Here is a 17,038-nt window from a genome sequence, read left to right as displayed (position 1 = left end):
AGTTTCTTTCTTCTTGTCTGTTCTGGAGCCTCTTTCTTGCATCACCACACCGAGCAGACATAACAGCTGAAAGATGGATGCCTGGCCTCTGCTAAGTATGTATTACCTGGAAATGTCACCCACTATTTTAAGTTAAGTTCAGACTTGTTCGCTAACATATTGTGTGGCGCTGTTCTAATATCTAACCCAGCTCCTCTGATGTTTGTTGTTGTATAACTGAGTTATTCTGACCAGAAGAATCCATGCTTGATCTCAGTTGAATGCAGGCAATGTTCGGAATGGACATGCTGTCTAAGATTTTACTTTCTTGGATGTAGACTATTTGGTTTCCAGATTTCAACCCTCACTGTCAAGGCTGACAACTCAATGATGCATAGTTGAGATGAGATACTGCTGGACAAACCATACTCAGATGGAAGCTAATCCCTTTCGTTGGATGGAGTACAATATAGAATGATGACTTCTTACTGCCTTCTGAGGCAGAATGTTCCAAAGTTGCACAACCCTCAGAGAGAAAAAAAAACTCCCCTCTCCCCTATCTTGAAGAGGCAACCCCTAATTTTAGAATATCGTTGTCTTGTTCTGGAGTCTCCCACAATCCATTCTGATATCCATTCTCACTCCTCTATAATTTTCACAGCTGTGCATGAGGAACTTGGTGACTAGTATCAATAAGTTCTTAAAGGTTGGTGAACTCGTAAAGGCAAAACATACAAAAAACTAGAGAAGTGGTTGTGAGCACATTTCAAAGACTAACCCAAGATCATTCATCATCACTGGTGCTGATGTTCTATACAGAGGTATTTGCAGTTTTTCAAGAGTACTTTCTGCATGTATTAGTTTTCGAGTGATTAATACTTGAAGATGAAATACAGACTTTTCAGTTCCATTCCAAAATAAAAGCTCAGGACATTGTGTATAGAATGAGTGTGCTGACTCTGAGGGAGCCCAAAAGACTGCCCATGTGTTTTGCTTGGTCTCAAAATATTTTTGATTTTCCTTGAATATCTTTAGCAGTGCTGGCCCTCAAAATAACTTATTTTATGGCGATAACTGATTACAGTATATGTTTGTGATGTTTGAAAAGTTAAAAATAATATTTATTTTTAAACAAATCAAAATACTTATTTACTTTTTCAACAACATTGACTTACTAAATCTGAAACAATGAATAAATGAAATAATATTATAAGAGAAACATTCTGATCTCTCTTCCTCTGACCTTTATAGTTTAATAACCTGTACATATATAGGAAGTATTTTTCTAATAATGGTAACAAACTGTTAAGATAAACATCAATCTAAAAGAATGTTTAATTTCAAGTTGTGAATATTTTTATTATAATATTTTCAACATACTTGGCATTTGAGATCAAAGCTTTTCAGCTCTAATATAACAAATATTTGTCTGAAACTCCTGTTTTTAAGAGGCCATATATTTATGACACATCCAAAGGTATAATTAGTAAATAATCTGGCACCTAGTTGTATCTTGTGAAACTGGCAATCAAGACCTAAATGAAGGCAAGGAGAGCCACTTTGCTTTCAGGAAGGTGGAATTAATCTGGATAGGGTCTATGCTGTGATTGCACATCAAAGACAACATCTGTCATTGCCTCTTTGTTAGAATCTACAAAATGACCCTAGTGCTTTGTATGGGAGGTAGAATTGTTTTGACTGGAGTGCAATTCCTAGGTTGCTTTTTTAGAGCACCAGGGTGTACAGAAAGAAAACACAATTTTATTGTGTTCAGACATGAAATAATAATGATTGTGAAAAGTTTTCAGTCTGAAAAAATGTAATTTTCTACATTTTATCATTTTAATCTAATTCTGGTCTTTTTCTATCTACTGTTTAATTACTCAAATATTTGCAAACATGCTTTCAGCTGTCCAAGCCTCTAAATTCTGAAATTCTCTCCATTTGGCCTCCACACTCTTTTCCTCTCCCATAACCCACCGGCTACTTAAAATGTAGCTCTTTGACCAAGCTTTTTGGCATCTTTCCTGAAATGTGACTTGATATCAAAATTTGTTTTGACAGTGGTACTGTGAAGTACAGGACCCTGGTAATTTTTTTTGTGCATTAAAAACACAATGTGAAAACCAGTTGTTGTTTTATGCTGTATGATAGTGAGAAGCAGTAAAAATGTACCAAATGAGTTCAGAGGTCTGAAGGCATATTGTGAAACCTGTGAAGGATAACGAAGAACAACACATGGAATGATGAATGGTCTGCATCAATGATGAAAGCTTTGATAACAGAGTAAGGCAGATTAATAGTAAACATTTGTCACCTTGCCCTTATTTTCTTCTGGTATTTTTGACAAAATTGATAGTAGAGATATCTGATCAAATAGAAATAGAAAGTAATAGAAAGGGTAAAGAGATGTTGGACCTCTGAAATAATCATGTGGTTTAAGCTAGTTTACAAACCTGTGTTATGTCTCGCACTCAGTATGTCAGTTACATGCTTATGATATCATAGCATGTAACCTAAGGGTATAAAGATCTCCCATTCCATCTTTCCTCAAGTCACCTGAGGCATGAAAGTCTTCTGAAGCACACCTCTATGTGATAGTCTAACAGCTTAATATTATCTCAGACACTGATGTGCCTGAAGAATGTAATGTTGGTACACAATAGTAGAAATAACAGTCAGTTGCATTCTTCAGCTTTGTAATGGGAGATAACACAAGTATTACCACATAAGGGAAAACACTCTGTTGAACAGAAATTCTCTCCATGGTAACAGTGATGACTATCTATGAAAGATTAGAATGCAAGTTGTTCTTCAAGATAAAATACTTTTCAAAGATTCCCTTCATTAAAAGCAATAAAAATAATTGAATTGAACTTTTGAATTGGGATACAAAGGTAGTGCAATACACTACAAATAGGTGGAAGGCTGCAATTCTTTGTTTTTGAGAGTTGATATTATAATCAATAGTTTCTTATAAAACTACAAAGTCTCTTAAGGAGAGACCAGTTCTAATTTTGAGTAATTCAAAGTCAATGAAACATGGCTGCAGGGGTCCAGTGGAGTGTTTCTAAGGTGGAATCATTTTTTTAAGATGTTTAAGGAGATAATCAATTGCTCCCAACTGAAATATATTCCAGAAAGGAAGAAATATTCTAAGAGGCGGTTTAAAAAAAAGTCCATGGTCCAAGTTAATATAAAGACAAAAAAAAGGAATACCATATTGGAAAGGTGAATGACAGGCTAGAAGATGGGAATATTTTAAAGGTCAACATAAGGTTACTAAAAAAGAAATAGATAAGGTGACATTTGAAAGAAAACTGGTGCAAAATATGAAAATGGATAGCAAAACTTTTTCCAGGATATAAAAGGGAAGAGAGTAGCAAAAACGAATGTTGGAGGATGAGACCGGGAGTTAATATAGGGGACAACAGAAAGAGCAGAGTCACTGAATAAATATTTTGCTTCAGTTTTCACAATGGAAGGCACCAATACCAACCCAATAGTGACAGGTAATGTAGAGACTAGACAAAGAGAGGAACTTCAAATAATCACAAGGGAAAAAGTACTGAGCAAACTATTGAGGGCAGACTTGCAAAAATTCAAGGGATATGAAAATACATGCCTGGGTAATTAGAGACTTGATACTCCAATTGTTGAAAGATTGAATATTATTATTAAAAATTACATTCAAAACAAAGTATTCAAAACAATTGGATACTTTTCCACAATCTGTAGTGTTGCTTGACCTGAATAATTTCAGCATTTCCTGTTTCCTTGTATATGTAATATAATAGGTTATTATGTCTGCTGTAGAACCAAAGAACATAACAGTTTAAATGCTTTGCTTTACAATGAGCCCATTGATAAACTGCATATAACTTAGCAATGATAAAAAGAAGCGTGGCACATTTCTTTGAACAGTTCAATCAATGGTCTTAATAATTGAATACTTTGTTAATAAATTGCTCCAGTAATCTAATTTATTGCAATTCATTTCTTTATGTTTAAAATCAACTTCTTTTGCATTAACTAATTTCTATGGAACAAAAAATTGCGAATTATGCAAGCTCAAGCAAATTGCCTCGCCAACATCTCTTGCCTATCTTACAACAGTGTCAACAATGCCAGCTGCTCCATTTGTCACAAAAACTAAAATCATTCACTTCAGATTTCCAGTCACGTATTCCTGACATGCTGCTAACACTGCATTTATTGAAAGGTTGTGTTTCAGTCACTACATCACTTCCAATTTGTGTCAGGAGTGGAAAAAGATTTTCAGAATGGTGGGCTCGTGAATTACTTGTAAGTTGTGGGTAAGGTGAGTAAATGGGAATTTTCAGCTTGAAGAAAAGATTTGCATCTCTGTGCAGACTTTTTAAGTTAAAGCATAAAACATCTTTTGTTTTGCTTTTTGTATTTTTTCAGCATAGTGGACAAATATGTCTTAAAGTTTGTTACAATCATGTTCTTTCGAGCTGTGTCAATAAAACTAATTGATTTGAAGATCATAGTATAATGCAGGTGTTTAACAATGGAACTGTATAGGTTATTGTTATGATTTAATTATGTGTTTTTCTGGGATAGAAGCGGCAGTAAGATAGGCTTGGATCAAATTTGAATCATCACTGCTGTATCTATTTTTGTTGTCATAGAGTATTCTGCTAAATTGTCAACCAGGCTTCTATGACAGTTTATAGCAGTGAAGTAGATTATTTCAGAGGAAAAGTATTCCCAAAGTCTGAACAACTTGTCTTCTGTTAGACAGCTGCTGAGTGGCATTGAGTGTTGAGGCACAAAGAGTCAGGGACAAATTCTTGTTCCCTCTTGTCTGAAACGGGAAGCAAAGTAATTTGAGAGCTGAAAAGAGTAGAGGAGACTGTTCGGAGGAAAATATTTTGAATTTTTAATGTAAGCATTCTGCTTAATTTGAGTGTTGAAAAGGGGGGACATGCTTCTCTTTTGACGTCCAACATTTTGTTCACATTTTGCACTGGTGATGGGAAGACGAAGTCCATGAGAAATAGGAATAGGAAAAGGCCATTCAGTCCCTTGAGCTGCTCTACCACTCAATAGAATCATGGCTGATGCAACATTCCTAACATCCATTTTTGCTGTCCTTTCCCCGTAATCTTTGATTCACCTACTGATCAAAAATCTCTGTCCATCGAAGCCTTAAATGTACGTGAGGATTCTTACCCCCCACCTCCCCCAAGCTCTTTCTGGCAATGAGTTCCAAAAGTATTTATCTCTCTGAGAGAAGAAGTTCTTTCTCAGCTCAGTCTTAAGTTGGTGCCCATTTATTCTGAAACTATGCAGTCTGGTCCTTGACTCTCCCATTTGGGGCAACATCCTCTCAGCATTTAACCTGTCAAGTCCCTGTATGTTTCAATAAGATCACCTCTCATTCTTCTAAACTCCATTGAGTAAAGTCCCATCCTGTCTAACTTTTACTTATAAAATAATCCCTTCATACTAAGGATCATCTTCGTGAACCTCTGAACTGTTTACAATGAAATGATATTTTTCCTTAAATAACCAGACCTGCTCACAACACTCTAGATGTGGTCTCACCAGTACGTTGTACAGTTACAGGAAGACTTCCCTACTCTTATACTCCCACCACCTTGAAATAGGCATTCCATTAGTTTTCCTGATTACCTGCTGCACCCATGTGCTCGCTTTGTGTTTTGTGAATGGGTACCCCCAAATCCCTTGTGTTGCAGCTTTCTGCAGTTTTTCTCCATTTAAATAATATTCTGTTATTTTGTTCTCTCTTCCAAAATGAACAACTTTGCATTTTCCCACATTATGCTCCATTTGGCAACTTTTTGCTCACTTACTTAACCAATCAATATCTCTCTGTAAACTGTTTGTATCCATCTCATGACTGGCCTTTCCACCTATTTTAATCTCATCTGCAAATTTGGCTACTGTACATTCACTTCCTTCAAGTCATTAATTGTAAACAGTATATATTGGAAACAGGAGTAGTCCCAGCACAGGTTCCTGTGGAACTCCACTGGTTACAGGTCACCAACCTGATAAAGAACCTCGATGACCTCTTGCTGTTTCCTGCCCATTAGCCAATTCTCCATCTATAAAAATATACTACAAACAGTACCCTGAGCTCTTATCTTATGACTTAACCTTTTGTGAGGTACCTTGTCAAATACCATCTAAAGTCCAATTATAACACATTTACTGGCTTTCCCGTGCGTGTTCTGGTTGAGACTTCTTAAAAAAAAAACTGTAATAAATTAGTCAGACATGATTTCCCTTTCATGAAACCATGTTGACTCTGCTTGGTTAGATTATGATTTTCCCAGTGTTCTGCTATTGCTACTTTAATACCTGATTCCAATACATTTTCAACATAGATGTTAACCTAAATGATCTATAGCTACTCACTTTTTCCATCCCTTCCTTTTTGAATAGGGGAGTCACATTAACAGCTTTCCACTTGTTGGGCCGAAGGGCCTGTTTTCACTGTAGGGAATCTAATCTAATCTAATCTAATACCAAATGCCAACTTCATTATTCTAGCTACTGTGACTCTATTTTCCAGGAGCTATGAACCTGCACTCCAAGGTCTCTATGTTCAGCAACACTCCCTAGGACCTTACCATTCAGTGTATAAGTCCTGCTCTGATTTGCTTTTCAAAAATGTAGCACCTCACAATAAACAAATTTAAACTCCATCTGCTACTCCTCAGCCTATTGGCCTATCTGATCAAGATCCTGATGTAGTCTGAGGTAACCTTCTTTGCTGAAAACTGCATGTCCAATTTTAGTGTCATCTGCAAACTTATATACTATACCTCCCATGTTCACATTCAAATCATTTATATAAATGACAAAAAGTAGTGGATCCAGCACCAATCCTTATAGTACATGACTAGTCAGACACCTCCAGTTTTCTACCTTCAAGCCAGTTCAGTATCCAAATGGCAAGTTTTCCCTATATTTCTCTAGATCTAACCTTGCTAACCAATCTCCCATGAGGAGCCTTATCACTGCCTTACTGAAGTCCAAATAGATCACATCCACTGCTGTCATCAACCTTCTTTGTTACTTCTTCAAAAAAACTCACCCAAGTTCGTGAGACATGACCTCCCACACACAAAGCCATGCTGACTTTCCCTAATGCGTCCTTGCCTTTCCAATTACATGTACATCCTGTCCCTCAGGATTCCCTCCAACAACTTGCCCACGACCGATGTCAGGCTCCCGGACTATAGTTTCCTGGTTTTTTTCTTACCTCCCTTCTTAAATAACGGCACCACGGTAGCCATCTCCAGTCTTCTGGCACCTCAGCTGTGACTATTGTTGATAGAAGTATCTCAGCAAGGGGCCCGGCAATCACTTCCCTAGCATCCCACAGAGTTTTAGGATATACCTGACCAGATCCTGGGAATTTATCCACCTTTGTGTTTCAAGACATCCAGCACCACCACCCCACATAATATGAAAGTTTTTCAAGATGTCACCATCTGTTTCCCCACATTCTATACCTCCCATGTCTTCCTCCACAGTAAATACTGATGCAAACTACTCGTTTAATATCTCCCCATCTCCTGTGGCTCCACACATAGACTGCCTTGCTGAACTGTGAGGGGCCCTATTCTCTCCCTAGTTATCGTTTTGTCCTTAATGTATTTCTAAAAACCCTTTGGGTTATCCTTAACCCTATTTGCCAAAGCTATCTCACATACACTTTTTGCCATCCTGATTTCCCTCTTAAGTATACTCCTACTGCCTTTATACTCTTCCAAGGATTCACTCAATCCCACCTGTCTATACTTGTCATATGCTTCCTTCTTTTTCTTAACCAAAACCTCAATTTCTCTAGTCATCCAACATTCCCTATCCCCACCACCCTTTCCTTTCACCCTAACAGGAATATACTGTCTCTGGACTCTTGTTACCTCAGTTTTGAAGGCTTCTCATTTTCCAGTTATCCCTTTACCTGCCAACATCTGCCCCCAGCCAGCATTTGAAAGTTCTTGCCTAATGCCATCAAAATTAGCCTTCCTCCAAGTTAGAACTTTAACTTTTCTATCCTTGTCCATCATTATTTTAAAACTAGTAGAATTATTTCTGGTCCATTCTCCAGAATGGAGCCTTTTCCCATAACTTAAGTACATTATATTAATATGACTACCACAAGTTTCCACAGTAGTCATTTTATTGTCTACCTGAATAAATAGCAATTAGAGCTAAGTGAGAGCACATTTCTGTTTCGCAGTTATTTGGAATTCAGTTAAAATAGGTAAAACTCATAAGGTCAAGGGGCTAGAATTTCATCTCCTGACGGAGGTAGGAATGGGGTCAAGAAACCTGAAATCTTTAAGGTCTTGCCTATAATGACTGATTTCCACACCCTTCATGACTCTCTGCTGTCTTTGTGTGACCTTTGTGGGTTGGAAAAGCTTTTGGTTGCGACTTCTCATGTATATCCACTGACATCAGAACCACCATTATACAAGCTGCAGCAAATCTGCTTTTCTGAACACATGCAATTTTTGTTTGTTGTAGCAAGTTTAAAAACCTTAAAATTACATGTTTAAGGATGTAGGTTTGCCTGCTTAGCTGAAAGGTTTGTTTTCAGACATTTCGTCACCATACTAGGTAAGATCATCTGTGAGCCTCCGGATGAAGCACTGGTGGTATGACTTGCTTTCTATTCTTGGGTTGGTGTCATCATTTCCTGTGGTGACATCATTTCCCATGGTCATGTCATTTCCTGTTCATTTTCTTAGAGTCTCTGCTTGACTGCCTCTGCTAAGAACCTTGATATTGGAGATCCCATGGGTGTTCCGTTGGTTTGTCTGTAGGTTTTGTTGTTGAAATGTCATTTACAAACTAGCTTGCAAGAACTGTAACAAACATTACATTGGACAAACAGGCAGAAAACTAGCCACGAGGATACATGATGTCAACTAGCCATGATTCCTGAGGCTCTGCCTCAACTGCCAAGCAGCACATGAATCAGTATATGTGGTTGTCATGGCTTTCCTTGTCATTGACATGATGGGATGTACTGTAAGGAAGGGCATGTGCTACTATGTATTGGACATGGGAGCAAAGGGTTAGCCCAGGATAATTTTGATGACTGAAGCATTGTGTTACAATGGATGGCAAGCCAACTGTCAGATTGCAATGACCGTAAAGTCCAGAGGTCTTCCAGGCATATTCATTTCCTGCTTAGTGGCCACTTTAGGGGGTAAGCCTGGGAATCCTCAGTTCATGCACCATGTGAAGGGGAGTGTGTTGGAACAGATGAGATGGTGAGCATGTCTGTATTTGAATAAAAGGTGCAGAAAGTGAACAGTCCTGTTGAGGTGACTTGCAGAGCTGTGTGAGTTGCTGCAGGATGCTTCTCTAAAAATCAGTTCATTTCAGAGGTAAGCAGCAGAAGTAAAAGTAGCAGAGTCCTTGATGGATGTGTCGAAGTGGCACCATTGGCTTAGAATAATGATCACAGCAATGGATGTCAATCCTTTCAAAAGATATCCAGTCAATGGGCAGCCAGCTCTCATGGGGCAAAAATATTTCTGCCAATGCCTAACTCAACAGTACTTTAGGTATAAGGATCACAGTTCGCCTCCAATGGCCTCTTGGGGTTGTCTGTGGGCAGACCTTTTACGTGCCCTTTTAATGAGCAGAGAACAGGAGTAACACCTTCCATTCCTGGCATCTCTTCCTAGCCTGAACCAAAACCTGTACCCGTTCGGGAACCTAATACTGCACCTAGAGCTTGACCTGGCTTCCACGTCACACAAGTATATTACAAAGTGAGATTGAAGGTGCAAAAAGGCCTGACTTGCATTTTACTCTCCCTCCATGAAAATTCAGGTTCCAAAAATGAGAAGGCAGTGTTCTACCATGCTTGCTATGTTAGGTTTTTTGCCTTTCCATTTGGATTGGATTTAATGAATAAAAGGCGTCTGTGGGATACTGCATCTTTTTATTGGCATTTGTAATACTGGGCTAACATTTTTCTATGTAAATCTCTATTGCTTTTGAAAAATAGTTTTAAAATTATGAATGAACTCAAAATGACAGACACTCTAATTAAAGTTGTACCCTTCATTCTGCCTTCCCTAGGGTCCGAGAACTTAGTGGTCTATCCTGCCTGTCTGCCCACAAACATAGATACTGTGACCAATAGGCCAACGTTAGTGGCAGTTGTTGAAACTTTAAAGCTTGGAATATGCAAATCTCCATGTAAAAGGGGAATATACCCAACAAAATCCTACCTTTCTTCTCAATTCAAGATTAATTAGGAGGGCCTACTTTCACACAGAAGATTATGGACTTTCACTATCAGCAGTGACGTGAAACAGTTGGTGTTGGGTTAAACACTTATGTTACATCAGTCTAATTTTTCTTTCAAACTAAGTCAGTGGGAGCAGGTGCAGTGAGGATCAATTCCTTTCTTTTTTCTATTGTCTTTCCAGTTCAAAGATACAGAGGCGAATGGAAGGATGAATGCTTGTTTCCGATCAATTGATGAGTTATATCTGTTGGCAAGGGATTCTAAACACAAGATAGGTGATCAAACAATAGAACCAAAATCAAGGATTAATCATTGTACTTCGGATTGTCCTAGGAAACTACATGAGTGAATAACAAGTATTTGCCTATTAACATTAGTAATTTTTTTAATGTTGAAGCATTTCTAGCTGCTATGCCAATTTCTGTAATACTTATATGAGCTTCTCTGCACTGGAATATTTCTGCTAAACTCCACAGCTGTTTAATTGATGGCAAGGGATGATGTTATGATAAAAAGATTCACTAGCTACTTCCCGGAAGAAACTTCTATTTCTGAATGGAAAGGCGAAGCAGTGGATCAATAAGAAAATATCTTGGTTGTATTTTTTTTCCTGTCTGTTAATCTTGATGAAAAATTAATTTGTGTAAACAATGGCATAGTCCCTACTCCAGATTCTATCTGCAAAGGTTAGGAAAGGACTATCCAGCCTACTAAACCTGCTGCAGCATTCCATGGGATTAAGGCTGATTTCATAATTTTTCTGCCTTTTCTGCATAACCCTTAATTCTCTTCCTGACTTAAAAATCTATTCACCTCAAACTTGAATATACTTAACCATTCCAGCTTCTACAGAGCTCTGCAGTAAAGATTCATTACCCTCTGCGGAAGATAACTCCTCCTCATTTATCCCTTAAATGAGGGACTCCTTACTCAATTATTCCTACTGGTTCTAGGCTCTCGCGCAAGGGGAGCAATCTCTTCATGCCTCCCATGCCCTGTCAAGTTCCTTAAGAACCTTATCTGTTTCAATAAAGTCTCCTCTCATTCTTCAAAATTCCAAGCACAAACTACTCAATTTTCGAGAGAAATTTCTTCCAGGCATTCTGTCAATTTAGAGAACTTGCTCTGGACTGCTTCCATAGCCAATATATCTCCCCTTCAATAAGGGGACCAGTTCAATAACGAGAGGTCACACTTTCAAGGTTAGAGGTGAAAAGTTTAAGGGAGATACACGCAGCAAGTATTTTACACAGAGGATGGTAGGTGTCTATAACGCATTACCTGCAGCGGTAGTAGAGGCAGGCATGGCAGATTCATTTAAAATGCGTCTGGACAGATGCTTGAGTAGGTGGGGTGCAGAGGGATAAAGGTGCTTAGTAATTGGGCAACAAGTTTAGACAGTGGATTTGGATCGGCTCAGGCTTGGAGGGCCGAAGGGCCTGTTCCTGGGCTGTAAATTTTCTTTGATCTTTGTTCTTTGTACTGTGGTCTCACTAGTGCCTTGTATAGTTTTAGCAAGACTTGCTTAATTTTAGGCTCCATTTCCTTCAAGAATAAAGGCCAGCATTCCATTCTCTGTAACATGCTGAACTTGGTCGCTACCTTTTTGTGATTTATGAATGAGGACCTCTAGATCCCTCTTTTTGCAGCCTTTTTTTAAGTTAAATAGGTTGACACCTGGAGGTAGACAGAAGACTGTCATATGAATGAGTTAAGGGGTCATTCTTCATTAGTGTCCATACTAATTTCTTCTGTCTTGTGTTTAATAGTAAACTTAGCAGAACATTGGCAATTTCCTTCAAACAAAATACACACAAATCAAATGTTAGTCTACTGAATAAATTCATTCAGTAGACATAATTTACTTTAGTATAGAACTCTATTGGACAATAGACAATCTGGATCTACTATTTCTTTCACTCAGTACTCTGAGCCTTTGTACTAATTTTGCAGACTATTCTCTTTGGCATCGTGCCATTTTATTTGCATATCCCACTGGCAGTCCCTGACTTACACTGTCTTCATACAGACATTTTTCCATATGTATTTTCAGAAGGATAACTTTCTCTCCTTTAACATGTGCTATTATTTCACAGCAATAGTTCTTGCCTTTCCTTTAAATTATTTCTTCTTTTATACTTCCTGTTATGTCTTCATAGGAATAGGAATTCACATTTCCCCAGACGTATTGTGATACATTATATTCTATTTAATGACTATCTTCCTGCAAGAAAAAGATTCTGTGATTTCTCTGTTCAGTGCAGAGAGAAGTTCAGGTTTTCACTGGTCTTTGTGTTGTAGCCATTGTGAGTAAATCCAGAACTGTTTTAAGTGACCTAGTAAGAAATGTTAGAGGATCATTATTACATGTGTTTCATGTGCCTGGTTTCTGTCCATTCACTCAAAATCACTTCCTTTGGTTGGCATGCAGATTCATTTGGCAGTTAGGAAGGCAAATGCAATGTTAGAATTCATTTCAAGAGGGCTAGAATACAAGAGCACGAGGTTGTATAAGACTCTGCTTGGACCAGATTGGGAATATTGTGAGCAGCTTTGAACCCTTTATGTAAGGAAAGATGTGCTGGAAATGGAGTGGTAGAGAGGAGGTTCATAAGAATGATCCTCAAAATGAGGAACTTTTCATGTGAGGAGCTGTTGAGGACTCTGGATCTGTACTAAATAGAGTCTAGAAGGATGGTGGGAAATATGATGGAAGTTTGCAGAATAGTGAGGGGTCTGTATGGAGTGGATGTGGAGAAACTCTTTCCACGAGTAGGAGAGGCTAGGATTGGAAAGCACATCCCCAGAGTAAGGGAACTGAGATAAGGAGGAGTTTCTTCAGCCAGTGAATGGGGAATGTGTGGAACTCATTGTCACAGGGGGCTGTGGAGGCCAAGCCATTGTGTGTAGTTAAGACAAAGGTAGTTTGATTCCTGATTGGTAAGGAGATCAAAGGTTACAGGTAGAAGGCAGGGGAATGGAGTTGAGAAGCACAAAAGACATGATTGAGTGGCAGAACAGAAATCTGTGGGCCGAATAGCCCAATTCTGCTCCTGTGGCTTGTCGTCTATGCGGTGAAACCAATCAACACCTTACTGGTTTGACCAGGACTTTTCTCCTTTTCTTTCAGTGACTATTCTTTCAAAATCAAAACTTGGGAGGCTTGGAGAATTAGGTATAAGTCATTAGAAAACTGAAAACTGAAAATTTTCCTTGCATTGAACCAACATAAAGTGTCCAAGATCAATCAATACGTGGACATGACCCTCCAATTCAGATCCAGCACTTGCTGCTGAATGCCTTGGTCTCAGCTATGGCTTCTGTACGGGGCCTTGATGCTATTTTCAAGGTGACTGGGATCTTCTGTTTCTTCTGTTGTGTCCTAGTCATAATTATCCATTTGATTATGAGAACTCCACCATTCATCATAAAAGATCTTGAGACAGAGAAATGAGTTAGATTTTGGAGGCGGGGGGATGTCGGGTGTGTGGTCTAAGTCGCTCCTCCTTGCACTTCATCTCAAAGAATAATGAACTTGACATTTAAATTTAATAAATGGCTAGTTTTGCTGTTTTTTTGCTGTTGCATGATACAAGAATTGAAGGATGGAATATGGGTAGCTTAATTAATGGACTAATTAATTCAGAAAGGAGCTTCATTTGAATGAAATACTCATCTGTGGTCCACAACATGATGTAAGCTATTTTAATTGTATAGGGATAATCAAAATATTTTTTGCCATATGAAAAGTAGAATGGGAAAGGACTGTTGGAATAATCAGGCCCACCTCATCCTTGCATATTGCACTCAACTGTCCAAAACCTAACTCATTCCTGCCCCTTCATCCCCTTTATCACTTTCACTGTGAGATCTCCTGGCAGAGGGAAAAGACAAACAGAAAATAAATCTCAAATCAGTTTAGTATATATTATGTGACGTTCCTGCCCCATGCAGTAAAGGCAACGAATCAGATTTCCATTTTAAAGATAGTGGCAAATCCATTTTCACTAAATAATGAGGGAATTTGCATCAGACAGAAACATTTGAGAAGCACCTACCCTAACTTTATTTTTCTTTTTGCTTATATAAATATTTTCTATTTTTGCTTTCTAATTATACCATTCCTGTCATACCTGACAGTCCCATTCTTTGATCATGTTAAAACCCTTAGTCAAACTTCTTTTAAGCCTTCATCTTTCTAACCTCCATGGCCATAACCCATGCAGTGTGGCTATATGTTATAATATAGAAATCTTTAGCTAGCTGTGCTGGATTTTCCTCAATATCCTCCATTGAGTGCAGGGATCTGAACAGCACACTATCTAAAGTACAATGTTTTGCATGATAGTAGGAGCGATAGCATCTAAAATGCTTGTTAGCAAGAGGAAATATGACAGTTTTTTTTGAAAATTAGAACATTTTTAAACCAAATGAGACCACAGAGCTTTTGATAAATGGATTTAAAATTAAGGAAGAATAATCCAAGTTGTCAGGGAAAGAAACAGATATCTTTGAACTACATGCTTAGTAATTAGGAATCATCTAATACTTTCTAATCACCCTGTTTATCAACAGTACACCAACAGTAGGTGGGAGTTGAACCCAGATTTCCTGGTTCTGAAGGAGTGATAACACCAACTGTGCCACAAGAACCCTTATCAGGAATTAGGTGATTGGTTAGCTCAATGGGCTGGACAACATGCTTTGTAACGCAGAGTGATGCCAATAGCATAGGTTCAATTCCAGCACCTCTCTGAGGTTACCAGGAAAGACTCTCCTTCTCAGCCTCTCCCCTCAACTGAACTTGGTGACCCTCAACTTGAACCACCAACAGTCATCTCATGAAATGGAAAAGATTTTGGGCAGAGCAGGAGGAAATATTATTCACATAAGATTATAAAACTGTGAAATACATTCGTGGGTTGATGATTGAAGTAATGAATAGATGGTTGTCGAAAAGGGCTGTTTAGGTTCATAGATTATCACAGGAAAATAGATTTGGGTGGAGGGTGACATTAAAGCAAACTGGCTGGATCTATTTTCATTGGTAATCATTCCTTATTCCCTCAGTTTACTTTTGTGCAATAACTCCAAAGTTGTGCTTCATTGAATGTTTTCCAGAAATCCAAGCTTCACCATATTTTTGTTGCTTCATAGACCGTGTACTTTTTGACTTTTTTTGTCTTTATACTACATTGCTATGGATTTGAGTGTTCAGATTTTCTATCTGCTCACTCACCAGCTTTTCTGTTGCCGTTCCTTGCTCTGTAAGTTTCAAAATCTGACTTGCCCTAATACTCTTGCTTGCATCCCTTCTTTGTTGCAAAAATGAAACAAAACACCAACTTGACTTTCCCATTTAGGAGTTCTGTCAACATTAGGAGTAACCCGATTTCGACTGAATGCTGGCTGTAGAGGTTGGCAGTCTTGAGGTATAATTTATTTTTTGCTTTTCTTCTGTCACTTAAAATGGTGCTATTGACCTGCTATTGATTTCCACATTTCCTTGTCTTTGCTGCCATTTGTTGGAGTGCGATGAAGCAGATATTTGAAGCAGATCCAGTCTCTGTCACTTTCAAAGAGGTCACATCCTTGGGCCGTCTGCCACAGTAATAGTCTTGCACCAGTCATACACAGAGCAGGATGTTTACAATTAAGTAAAACACAGGTGAACATTTTTATTTATCACTGTCACTGAGACAGGTACAGTTAGTTTTCTGGGTGCCAACTCCACTTCTGTGGTGATGAACGAAGAGAAGTTCAATGCATTTAGGAAAAGAAACACTGACCAATGGTTTGTATGGCTGAATTTTAAACAGATGAGTCGTCCTGCCATAGGGATCGAAAGCAGTACCTGATCCCACGTAGGCAGTGGTGGTTAGTTGAGAGGTCACCATCAGGATCATGAACTCATTGAGGATTATGGCCCACCTCTCTCAACCCCTGGCTTAATAGAGGGCTGATAACACAATCATGTTGAAGGTAGCCATTGCTGAGGTGAGATGAAGGAATAGAAGGTGCATCTAAATGGAGGTGCCCAAGAAACTCAGGAAGATATTTTTCCTTTTAATTTTGCTCAGGCCAGGCAGGCAGGCAGGCCCCCTCAGACCACAGGATTTCTTCTTGAGTGACAATGCCTTAGCTGCCTTGGCTTTTACATTGGACTCATCTCCTCGTACTTTCCAAAGCTATTCTCTCAGAATTTTCATCTTATAGCCATCTCCAATGATCGGGTGCAGTCCAATCTTATAAATTCACACAACTTGTCAAGCTGCTGCCAGAACATGCCACTCCATGTCTACTTTATTTTTAGGATTGATTCAGGCAAAATATGGTCAAATTCAAATAAATTAGTTTACAGTTAAAGATACAAAGAAAAAGTATTACTGACTGCACGGATTGAAGTTATTGAAACTTATTTCTTGGTAAATTATTGCACTCAACCTTTGTTCTGTGATTGCATTTTAAAAAAAAAATGAGATATTAATAGATATGAGGAACAGATATTTTTAACCTAGTAAATGTATACCTTAGTTTACACTTGTCTTTCATAAAAAAAAATTGAAGGAATGCATCTGCTTAGACTAATTTGTATGTTGGTATAGTGAAAACATATCTGTCACTCTGCCATACAGTTAATTAATTAAATTCCAGTGGAGGGGGTTTTACTGCCATGGGAAAGGTTAATGACCTGAACGTGATTTGTGACTGAGATGGAAATGAGATGAAGGCCTTTAAGCACTATGACTAGGATCTCAAGTTCCTCCTGGCAGTACA

General features: G+C 38.4%; 1 protein-coding gene across 2 annotated transcripts in view; it reads left to right on the top strand.

Annotated features, from left to right (window-relative positions):
* The window catches only part of fras1 (Fraser extracellular matrix complex subunit 1), a 441,368-nt gene that overhangs the window by 28,885 nt on the left and 395,445 nt on the right, over positions 1 to 17,038 (top strand). The window lies entirely within an intron of this gene.

The sequence above is a fragment of the Chiloscyllium plagiosum genome, chromosome 1 (genome assembly GCF_004010195.1).
Source record: "Chiloscyllium plagiosum isolate BGI_BamShark_2017 chromosome 1, ASM401019v2, whole genome shotgun sequence".
NCBI classification, from domain to species: Eukaryota; Metazoa; Chordata; class Chondrichthyes; order Orectolobiformes; family Hemiscylliidae; genus Chiloscyllium; species Chiloscyllium plagiosum.
This window is presented reverse-complemented; position numbering and strand designations above follow the sequence as displayed.